The sequence below is a fragment of the Sinocyclocheilus anshuiensis genome, unplaced genomic scaffold, assembly GCF_001515605.1.
Source record: "Sinocyclocheilus anshuiensis isolate Anshui unplaced genomic scaffold, SAMN03320099.WGS_v1.1 scaffold1037, whole genome shotgun sequence".
Taxonomy (NCBI): domain Eukaryota; kingdom Metazoa; phylum Chordata; class Actinopteri; order Cypriniformes; family Cyprinidae; genus Sinocyclocheilus; species Sinocyclocheilus anshuiensis.
The window spans coordinates 835,552-847,931 of NW_015555773.1; the positions used below are offsets into that span (position 1 = coordinate 835,552).

The following is a 12,380-nucleotide window of genomic DNA, read 5'->3' on the forward strand; positions in this document are numbered from 1 at the left end:
TTGCCATTACAGGAATAAATTACATTTTAAAATATATTAACATATAAAACTAACTAAAATTGTAATAATATTTTATTCACAATATGACTTTTTATTGTTTTTTTATCAAATAAATGCAGCATAAGAGACATCCTCTAAAACACAGTAAAAATCTTACTGACAAACTTTTGAATAGCAGGGTACATAAAATATGGATTGATACAGATAAATTTAATAAACAAAATCTCTATTATCATTCAATAACCAATATGGCTCTGATAGATCATGCATCCCAAAGTGAATCAATTTAAACGGTCTCACACACATTAGCAGAGAAACCACTATTCCTCACTAAGCAACTAAGCATTCTGATGTAACCATAACCAGAAATTAAAAACACAAGGTGATGATGAAATATGCATTCATCCTAAAAAGAGTTTGATTCTGAGAAATGAACTTCAGTACTGACCTAACTAGAAAGATCATCAAGTGCAGATGAGGTTGTGATGACACATACTTGACATCTTGCCAATCCACTTATCAAAGCCTGGAATCCGTTCAGCAAAATGACAGCCTTTGGGTACTCAGCCCAAACACGCATGCATAAATGTAGGTCTCGAGTCATCCCATTGACTATTAACTTATTTATCTAGTCAGTTAACTTTCATAAGCAGGCCAATGTTAGACTTTTGTGGGTATGATTTTCTTAAACTATTGTCTGTTGAATTGTATCATAAACCTGTGCAAAAGAAATAGACATATCTTATCTAATCTAATGCAATGCATGGTTTACGCTTGATAAAATACACCATTTCAGCTTTTAACACTTTAATCTTGTTCAAATAATTTCATAAGCCTATGATAACATGAAATAAATCCTATAATACTAAAGAACATGTTGCCAGTAGCTAAATAGTACTTATGTGAGATAAAGTATAAGGGCAGTATACAGTATAGACAGCATTTTGATTAATGAAAAGGAAACTGGCTGTATATTCCAATCTGAACTACTCATCAGCTTATCAGAATGAATAACAACAGACTATCAAATTCTTATAGCATGTTATATTACATAATCCAACTTATAAAATTACAGGTTGTCAGCTAATACATTGTTACAGCAGCAAATTAGGTTATTTAACCATTCATCTGCTCTAGACATTATCATATCTTGCTAACAAGCACTTTAACGGTCTGTAAATTAAGGTGATTTTTCCACCCATCTGTTTGGGTTGCAATGATTACGGTGTTGGTTATGACAATCTTGCGGTTTGATTATTCATTCAGCTGGCTAACCCATCGCAGCACACTGCTCGCATAAACAGTGTTACTTAAAATACGTTACCCAGAAATATCTGACTGCCTAAATCTTTATACGAGACCTGCAGCATATTTGTTAAAGATATTTAAAAGAAATGTCTTACGGCGTTCACGTCTGCAAGTGAAGCGGAACTTATAGGCGTTAGCTTGTTAGCATAGCTAACAGAACAGTATACGCCAGCAAGCTAAACTAATCCACTACACTGAAATGATTCACTAACTTTACGCCTTATGTTGTGTGCCTAGACTGAACTATCACATTAAACGAGCCTCAAATAAAATACTTAACTGTCTTGTGAGTGTATGACTATATAGCACGGGTAGCTTGTCGCATTAGCCCGGCTGTGGAGCTGCTTGTCTATGGTTGCCAGGCTATGATCAACTCCCCTCCGCCACTCACTTTACATGAGTCAGCTCAGCTGCTGATATTTCACATTAAAATCATGCACCCAAACAAACATCTGCCCAATGTACGAGGCATACATTTGACACATAGGCTGTTACAATCACTGAAATGCAAGTTCAGAAGACTACACATAATGTCACGTTTGAAATGGCTGGAACCTGTCGGCTGCTGTGGTAATAAAGGACTGAAAAGGTGAGGCTGGAGCTTACCATAAACTGCCAAAGGCCTATTCAATGCATGAACGAAAGTGGCTTTCATGGTGATTAATGGTCCCTCGGCACCAGCATGTGACAGTGCATGACAGAAAAGGCTCGTAATCGCTGGGTTGAGGATCTGGTAAAGCGAATAATTGAGAGTTGGGAGTGAGGAGAGCAGTGCTGCTCAATCCCTCACGACTCAGCTGCTGTGAAACAAGCAGCAGGCTCAGTGTTCAGTCCCTCCCTATCATTCATTACCCACTGCACAGAACAACAGCGCTCACTGCCCCGAGCGACTATACATATGCAGCCATACATTTATAGAATATTCTGTAATATGATAGAGTAGTTCGTTATTTGAAATGTTTTGATGTAGATTCAATAGTATTCTCTTTTTCTCTCACACACAAACACAGCCAATGCAATATTCTCACTGTTATAATGTATTTATTATTATATACTATAGTATATTATTTATACACCATTATTGTATTTATTAGTATTTTGATTAAGGTTTTTAAATATATATATTTTCAGTTCATGTTTTGTCATTTTTATTCTTTTTTTTTATATCTCAGTATTTATTTAAGTTTAGTTTTAGTGATTTTTTTTACTTGATTAGTGACTTAATTTGGTTTACGAAAGCAAAATTACCATAGCTCAAGCTCAGTCACTGTGGCAACTTATGCTGGGAAACTAACCTGGGACCCGGGGCCCGTTCTTTGTACGTCGCTAACTCAGTTAGTTTGGTTCTTCGCAGCCCCTGGATCGAATTAGTGAGATTGCATGATCTTAAATCGTCGTTTATGAAACCGCTTTAGTCCCGATTGATTTCTTAGGTTATTTCAAGTCAGGTTTTGGACTTTAATAACCGCTTTTCTTATTGATTAAGCTTAATTATCTTATTTTAATGGCTTTCTTTGGTCTCACAACCACATTATCCCATCTTTTATGAAACAGCCCCCAGTAGGCCTATATCATGACATTCTTTGTGCACTGTTAAATGTTTAATAAACATTATAAAAAAACAATTTCCTTTTCAGCTATTTAACACGTCACTATAATCCTCAACTGGATTTAATCTTAAAAATATAAATAAGCAATTACGTTTAAATTTTTAGTGGGAGAACTGGTCAACTACAGAGTGAATAAAACAAAAATAATGGTTTAAAGAAGGCCGACTTAATCTGTCCTGCACACATACAGATAAACAATCTCCAGAACTATCTCAGCACACACAGCAGCGCACGTTCACGCACGCCGAGTCTAATAAAAGATGGGATAATGTGGTTGTGAGACCAAAGAAAGCCATTAAAATAAGATAATTAAGTTTAATCAATAAGAATTAATTACTGTGAGGCTTAAATTGACAGAAGAGTCCATGATTAGCACATGCGCACAGGCTGCTCAAGACCTGAAAATTGTTTCCTAAATTGCAGTAAACATTGGATCATCCCTGACCTGTCCAACCTTTATAAGGGACAGTAGCCAAACACCAGTGAGTCACTGCCCTCAGAGTTATTACCCAACAACAGTGTACTTCTTATGGATTACTGTGCATGACTGTGGGTCCAAGTGTAAATAAGAGGTAAACGCTGCCCCCTGTAGGACTAAAAGCATAATGCAAAAGCAAGTTTTTTTCCGGACTGATTTCTGGTATGCTATATTGAAGTGGAGAACAAGCCTTGTCACAGTAGAATTCCTTGTGTAGACATCTGGGGACACTGTACTTTTTTTTTTAAACATGAATACACTAAAAATGACAATGCATATAAAATACCTTAAGAGATACAACAATTATCACAAGATAAATACAATAATGCTAAAGCTTAAATGTATAACTCACCAGTAATATGCAGAATCTAGCTCATAGTTATGGAATAACCTCCTTTAAGGGTTCACAGCTTCTCCAACAGTTCACTGAGAATCAACATCCCTTTCCAGCAGTCCCAATAGTGTAGTCAATTGTTTAAAAGAGTTTACACTCTGATAGGTCCATGAGTACATGCTGGAAGGGGCATCATCCTACTAAGCATAGCAACTTATGTCATGCAGACATAACAATCAGCCCTTCTGTACTTATTAAATATGACATAAACTCAAAAACACATTCCAAATAAACACACATTGCTCTAAAGCACTACAGCAATGGAAAAAAAAAAGAATAAAAAATGAATCTGAAACTGTGGCATATTTAATAAATGAACAGGGTTTAATCAAATAAGCTTGGTTCACTTGCCATTTCAACTTAATCTGATCTGGTACACAAATAACCAAAGGTGGACAACATGTTCTGTGTAAACACTGCCTGAACAAATTACAGCTGTTCACGTAACATCAATAAAGGAAGGATCATGACTTTAAATACACCTAATACATAATAATAAATCAAAACATAACATCTTGTTTTTCAATAAAGGAAGCATCATGATTTTAAATACACCTAATACATAATAATAAATCAAAACATAACATCTTGTTTTTCAATAAAGGAAGCATCATGATTTTAAATACACCTAATACATAATAATAAATCAAAACATAACATCTTGTTTTTCAATAAAGGAAGCATCATGATTTTAAATACACCTAATATATATATATATATATATAGGGTCAGTATGTCCAATGGAGGTTGCTTGACCAATTTTAATTTTCCTCATTTTGTTTACCTCTATGTACTGGTATTGCAAAACTTGGTTTATCTACAGCGTCGGGTCTTTGTGTCAAGGGTCACAACAAATGAAACAAACGTTTATGGAAACCTCGAAACTTCATTACCTTGGCTCAGGATAGTCCTATAGCTCCTTGGAATAAAAAAAATAACATCCAGTGCACTTTTTAAAATGAAAACAAAAATAAAAAACTGGTGGTTTTGCAAAACCAAAACATAGAGGTAATCGCTCAAAAAAATAATTTAAAATAGGAAGATTAAATTGGTCAAGCAACCAACTTTACACTTGAGATGGATTGACCCTATTAATATATTAAAAAAACATTAACTAATTTAACCTGTTAATCATAAATAATAAACTCATAAACAATTGTGTAACATATTTTTCATGTATATAGTTCTCTCTGACTGACCATACCTTCTTTTATTCAGGTCTATATTCCCCAGCGTAGTCTCTTCAGCACATTTATCTGGCCTGTGTTTATATAACGATGTGTGATCAGTGGGAGGGGGGTTATTAATGTGTCATCTCTGCTGGTCCAGATTGCTGCCTGTCAGCAGGTCTCCTCCACAGGATCTATTCAGCAACTCTTTCAGTGCTTCATTGACATCTGTATTAAACACGCTGCTAAAGCTACAGTTTGGGAAGGTGACCTGGAAAGAACCCACCACTTCCTGTACCCACTGCAGCTCGGCACACAGCTCCTTTTGCAAGGCCTCGTAACGAGTCTGCCTCTCCTTATATCGCTCGCTCACTCGGCTAACGCTGGCATCCACACTCCTCATGTCTTCGTGAACACCCCTCCTCTGGGCCTCGACTTTACGAAACTCATAACAGAGCTGGGACAACTCATGTCTGATGCTTTCGCTTTCTTCTTTGTACCACATCTTCTTCTCATTGTAGATGGACACTAGTGCATCAATGTCTTCCTGCAGGGAGTCGTGGGCTGACGCCAGCTGGCAGAAAGTGTCTTCCATGGCCGACACGTCCTCCTCCACCTGTGCGAAGCGTTCAAAGTTGATGTAGGTGTTGTTAGGAGGCATACTGGAGTGGGACTTGATGGTGTACTCTTTGAGACGCTTCGTCTTCAGCTGCCTACGCTCTCTCTTCCTCTTTGGTGCTTTGCTGCGTTCCTCTTTATGCTCGTTAGACTGCCAACAGACAATGGGGTTACGACTGAGAGTGATATTTAAGGACAGAGTGAGAGAAAGTGAAAAAATTAATACCTATAAATGACTTTCAGGCACACAATCACAAGCTTATAACATACCTTAATCCAGGGGTGGTTCAAGGCAACTTGAATTGTGAGTCTCTTTCTGAAACACATGATTAAGATGGTAATTTATGCCATATTACTTGCAACAAGCACCATATTCTGTTTTGTCACAAACACAAAGCTCACACTCAAACACAAATGGCGTTAGATGATCTCAGCCCTCTGCACTTACTTGGTGTCCTTTTCCAGCAGTTGTCGTATAAAATTCTTGGCAAGCTCACTGGTGTGGCCAAAGAATTCATCATCAAACTCATAGTTCATGGCTGAGATGTTTCCCAGAGTGTCTTGCTTCGTTTCTCCTAGGAAAGGAGATGCCCCACTCAACCTTCATTCAGAAAGCGTATTAGCAACATATTAGACATTTTAGAACTTTGCTATCACATATTACATTTACAGGCTTGAAAAAATAATGTTTTTGTTTACTTACAGAATATATGTTATAACACCAACACTCCTATAAAAGTAAAGCATTTAATTTAATTATTAACCATTTAAAAAAAGTTCAAATGATTGAGATATTTATATTTAATTAACAATACAAAAAATTATCCTTACCACATATCTGCTTCCAGTCCCAGTGGCTCATAATTCACAATCTCTGGAGCTGAAAACCGTAAAAACAATATGAAGTACAAAAAAAAAAAATTTTTTTCAGAAGAGGAATAAATCATTAAAAGAATAGTTCACCCAAAAAAGAAAATATATACTCGCCCTCAGACCATCTAAAATTAGTTTGTTTTTTCATTAGAACAGATTTTGTGAAATTTAGCTTTACATCAATGGGTGCCGTCAGAATGAGCGTTCAAACTGCTGTTAAAAATATCACAATACTCCACAAGTAACCAACACGACTCCAGTCAATCAATCAACAAAAAGCAAAAAGCTGCATGTTTTGTCAGAAACAAATCCAGCATTAATGTTTTCAATGTTTTTCAATAAAGGAAGCATCATGATTTTAAATACACCTAATACATAATAATAAATCAAAACATAACATCTTGTTTTGTGATTTTACAACTTAAAATGATCAGATCTGTTTTATATTGATAGACCAAAGAGAAAAGGACAAAATAGAAGAAAAAATAAACTGTAGCACCATTTAATTTTTTTCTTTACCTAACCGCAGTAATCTCCTAGGAAAGGAGATGCCCCACTCAACCTACATTTGGAAAGCGTATTAGTAACATATTAGACGTATTAGAACTTTGCTATAATTTCATATGCATTTATAGGCTTGAAAAAATAAAGTTTTTGTGTACTTACAGAATATATGTTATAACACCAACACTCCTATAAAAGTAAAGCATTTAATTTAATTATTAACCATTTAAAAAAAGTTCAAATGATTGAGATATTTATATTTAATTAACAATACAAAAAATTATCCTTACCACATATCTGCTTCCAGTCCCAGTGGCTCATAATTCACAATCTCTGGAGCTGAAAACCGTAAAAACAATATGAAGTACAAAAAAAAAAAATTTTTTTCAGAAGAGGAATAAATCATTAAAAGAATAGTTCACCCAAAAAAGAAAATATATACTCGCCCTCAGACCATCTAAAATTAGTTTGTTTTTTCATTAGAACAGATTTTGTGAAATTTAGCTTTACATCAATGGGTGCCGTCAGAATGAGCGTTCAAACTGCTGTTAAAAATATCACAATACTCCACAAGTAACCAACACGACTCCAGTCAATCTATCAACAAAAAGCAAAAGCTGCGTGCTTTGTAAGAAACGAATCCATCATTAATGTGTTTTCAACTTTAAACAAGGCCTATATCCATAATATTGTGTACTCCACCTGAATCAGGAGAGAAATATGCACCGTTTACAAGCAAAAATAGTCCACAACAGTTCTAAACAAATATGTTGGTGGATTTTAATGCGAGAGGACAACAGGAGGTGGACTTTTTCACTTAAGGAAGCATTATTATGGATTAGAAGTGATGGTTTTAAGTTAAAACGTCTTAATGGATATGTTTCTTACAAGCACACGCTTTCCCTCACTTCACGAGACGTTCACTGATGGACTGGAGTCGCATTGATTACTTGTGGGTTATTGTGATGTTTTTATTTGAACTCTGATTTTGATGACACTCATTCACTGCAGAGGATTCATTGGTGAGCAAATGATGTAATTCTAAATTTCTCCAAATCTGTTCCAAAGAAGCAACAAACTCATCTTGGATGGCCTGAGAGTGAGTAAATATTCTGCAAATTTTCATTTTCGAGTGAATTATTCTTTTAAGAATGAAAAAAAGTGTGTTAGGGGTCATTCACACAGAACACATTTTTGCGTTCCACTGCACTGCTTTTGTGTTAAACAATGTAAAGATGCTAGACGAACATGTTTGACTGTTGCGCTCACGTCTTGCATCGTACGCAGCGTCTTACGCATGACACAGCAACTGTGGGACTCGAGTGCATTTTAAGAAACATGTTCTGTGTGAATGGCCCCTTAGTGTGCATGTTAAAGGCTGCAGGCTTTAGGGTTTAAACAGAACATGTATCATACCAACAAACTCTGGTGTTCCAAAGATGTTTTTAAACTCAACCCCTTCAGCAATCTTGTGGGCCAAGCCAAAATCAATGAGTTTGATTCGGGGCAGAGGGGTGTTCTTATCCAGAAGCATGATGTTTTCAGGCTGCAAACCGGAAAATAAATTACACACACAGGAGCACACCCACATTTATACACACACAAAGACACACTGTTCTTCTGACAGAGCATTCTGCAGCACTCCACATCTGTCAGCGCAAATGTGTTGTACTGTAATGTTCTGCAGCAGTGTTATGAGACCAGTGGGTGTACTGTACCTTCAGGTCAAAATGAGCAATATTCCTTGTGTGCAAATAGTGCACGCCCTCTAAAATCTGTTTAATAAACTGTGTGGCTTCCTCCTCACTTAGAGACTCTTTCTCTGCCAAAAAGTTGAAAAGCTCTCCTCCAGACACCCTACAAATATACATAATCTCCTCTCAGTAACAATATGTAGGTGAAAAATTTAATAAAATACGCACATAAAATATGATCCAAGCCCAAACTTATGTAATAACAAAATCCTTCATATAAGCATCAGAACAAGCTTTATTCACAGCTCCAAAATCAACACCACGTCTGTCTTGTTCTCAAACACATCATGTAACATGACAATATTGGGATGGTGTATCTGCTGTAGGATGTTGACCTCTCGCTCAATCTCTTCTCGGAGCACACCTCGCCGTCTAGCAATACTCTGACGCTTCTTTATGAACTTGCCTGCAAAATCCCGGCCTGAACTCTTTTCACGACACTGCTTAACAATTGCAAACTGCCCACTGAAAAACACACGAACAGTTATAAAACACACACTGACACAAACAACACGCCATAATAATGCATCCTTTAAGTGTTTATACTGTATATAGACACTTAAAGGCCAATGTATATAATATGTTGTATTTTATTTTATATTTTGTCATTTGTACACTGCAGATTGTTTTTATATTCAGTTCATATCAGAGACCTAATTAAAATGTTGATGTTTTCTTACTGTTTATGCAGTTTTAACAATCTCTGATCCTCATTAGAATTGTGCTGGGATAAAAGTTTTGATGACCCTGTGACCCCTATATAGCAACTATATGAATGCAGCTGTGTAGTGTGTATCATATGTATTACAGCAATCAGCAAGTATATGATAAACCACCAAGTAAACAGCTATTTTTTTTTACCTGCCAAGTTCCTCTCCAATCTCTTAGTAATTCTCGACTTGCTGCTGCTTGAACGCAGCCATTGTGATCTTATTTAAGAAACAAAAAAGATTATTAGATTTACTTGACTCATAACAAACAGTATACACACAAAATGTATAGGCCTAATTGTTTTATTCAATCTCTATGTATAAATGAACTAAGTAAAATCTCAATTTAATGCATATACAGTAAAATAAAGTTAATCATACAGTATTATATGGTTTGTTGTGACCTAAATATTTCATTCATGATGGTGGGACAAATTTAGATCTTACTTAAGTGTGCAAGATAAGGATGAGGCCTCACCTATATTTAGCCTAAATTTATCCAAGGAAAACTGGTGTCTAGAATATAGAAAAAATGGAAAACTCACAAAATGCCCAATGGAAAAAGTCTATTTTGACAGGTATTTTCTAACTGACAAGATATGCTTCCCTTTGTAACACTTCTAATGTGCATTCGATGCTTCTCTCGAAACAGAAGCACTTTTTACCTGACAAACACGACAATTTTAACTACTGTTCATCCTGGAGGTAGGTGTGATCGTCACCAGTGTTGGGGAGTAACTAGTTACATGTAACGGAATTACGTAATTTAATTACAAAATAAAAGTAACTGTAATCAGTTTGTAATATTGTTCTCTCTAGGCAAATATGATGTTTTTCTAACTGTAATGCAGTGTTGGGGAGTAAATAGTTACATGTAATGGAATTACGTAATTTAATTACAAAATAAAAGTAATTGTAATCAGTTACAGTTACTAAGAAAAAATATGTAATTAAATTACAGTTACTTATGAAAATGTTAAGGATTACAAAGGGGGTTACATCTGATTTTTTTCACAAACACTCCCACATACATATTTAATTGAGTTCTTTCATAAATTGCAGTGACTGCTCTAAAATATGAAACACCAATGTTTCAGAAGTTTATAACATGCTTATCCGATAGGGTTTATGTATATGCTTTATTTTTTTAAGATCAACTGTTTTTTTCTAAGGCATTGTTAGATTCCAGTGTTTCCTGTCTATGCAAAGATAATCGCAAATAATCATAAAAAATAAAAAGTGTGTTGACACCGATAGCCTTGTGGGCAGCGCGCGTCATGACATACAGCACCATTGCACTTCGGGTGTCTCGTGTTCAAATCGGACCTTTCCCGATCCCGCTGAAGGTGGAAGAGAGCGCTGGTATTCATTTCAAAATCAAAATGGCTTGATAATTGAGACTGTTTAGGTTTTTGGGGGGTGCATTTTTATCATTGTCGGTGGTTGTGTCCACACACTGCTAAGACACATTTATATGCAAATGAAGATATTTTGCATCCAATGTCTCCTTTAAAATTAAAATATTATAATCTTTATTCAAGTGATGAAGGATTTCGAAAGTCTGACAGTTATCAGTGTTGAGCACATATTGTAAGTTTAACCCTGCCTGATTTACATGTTTGAAAATGATTAACAGTTAACAGTTGTAGACATTTAGAAAAGTAATCAAAAAGTAATCAGTTACATTACTTTAATAAAGTAATTGATAATTGAAAACTACTTATTACATTTTAAATAGGGTAACTTATAATCTGTAACATATTACTTTACAACCAATAGCCAAATTTAGTAATTTAGGGTACTGTTGCAAGTAATTTTGCAACAATAAACATTTATGCATTTTTAATAAGTGTCAATTTGATTCAGCTATGATGCAGCTCTACGGAACACAATAACGTCATTATAGAACTCAAATGAGTTGAAGTTTTATTCTTTAATTTTCGAAAATGAAAGAAATTAAACGTAACTGCAATAAAAGACATCAAATGCATTCCCACAGCGGTCACAGCGGTAACATAATCTAAGGAGTTCGTGTGACAATTGCATGTCTAATGTATTTATGAAAAGTAAGTAAAAGAACAAGTAATGTACCTACCTGTCATCACCAACAAATATGTTACGTTTCTGAATCCTATCATGCGCGTGAGCTTTCTTCACAGACCATTGGAAAAGCGCACGATTCCCGTCAGCAGCAGCGTGTAGTGTTTCTAAAAGTGGACACGCCACCTGTTGAACTCATGCCTGAGCATAAAAACGACAAGAGTCTGACAGGCTTGTCCCTTGACTAAAAAAAATAACACAACATAAGGGATTCTTCTGAATTATATCCAGGTTGGAAGGTCGTTGCTGTCGCTGTCTGTGGGTCACAGAATGATAAATGTTGTCCGTTGTCTCACTCTTCTATTCTGTTTACTGCTGACATGTGCTAAAGCTTATCATTTTTAACATGTGACAAACAGTTGTATCTGTATGTAGTTTTTGTAATGACGTAATAAAACACTTGCAAATACTTTTAAGTAAATAACAAAAACGAGCATGCCAAGTGTTTTTAGAATTTATTTATTATTTGCCACAATTTATTTTAATGAGAAATTTACTTTGACTGTTAAACTACATAGACATTTTTCACTCTTTGCCCCATCAAAAAGATTTAACTTTATTTGATTTAATTCATAAATTGAAAACATATCTCATAGATGTCATGGAAACGGGTGTGTGGAGGCATGCAGGACGACGAGGACAACAAGAATTCCACTACTCACTTTTAATGTAGACACAACAAGGCAGGTACAGGTAGGTGAAACACACACACTCGGGGTAACATTCACAATAACCGACACCAATGCTCAGACAGACAGGAACTAATATGGGGTGGATAATTAGTGGCAGACAGGTGAGCACAATGACGGTGATTAACTAATGATTAGACGGGCTAAACCAACACAAGGGGAAGAAACCACAA

At 35.6% G+C, this 12,380-nt stretch overlaps 1 protein-coding gene and 1 pseudogene across 1 annotated transcript in view; both read right to left on the reverse strand.

Moving 5' to 3' along the window:
• The window catches only part of LOC107674452 (probable E3 ubiquitin-protein ligase HERC1), a 55,237-nt gene extending 53,131 nt beyond the window's left edge, over positions 1 to 2,106 (reverse strand). The window contains 1 exon segment of the mRNA XM_016468427.1: positions 1,915 to 2,106. The gene's annotated coding sequence lies outside the window, so the exon portion shown is untranslated.
• A 2,416-nt stretch (positions 2,107 to 4,522) lies between these two features.
• LOC107674453 (death-associated protein kinase 3-like) lies at positions 4,523 to 11,828 on the reverse strand (annotated as a pseudogene).
• Positions 11,829 to 12,380: the final 552 nt, after the last annotated feature.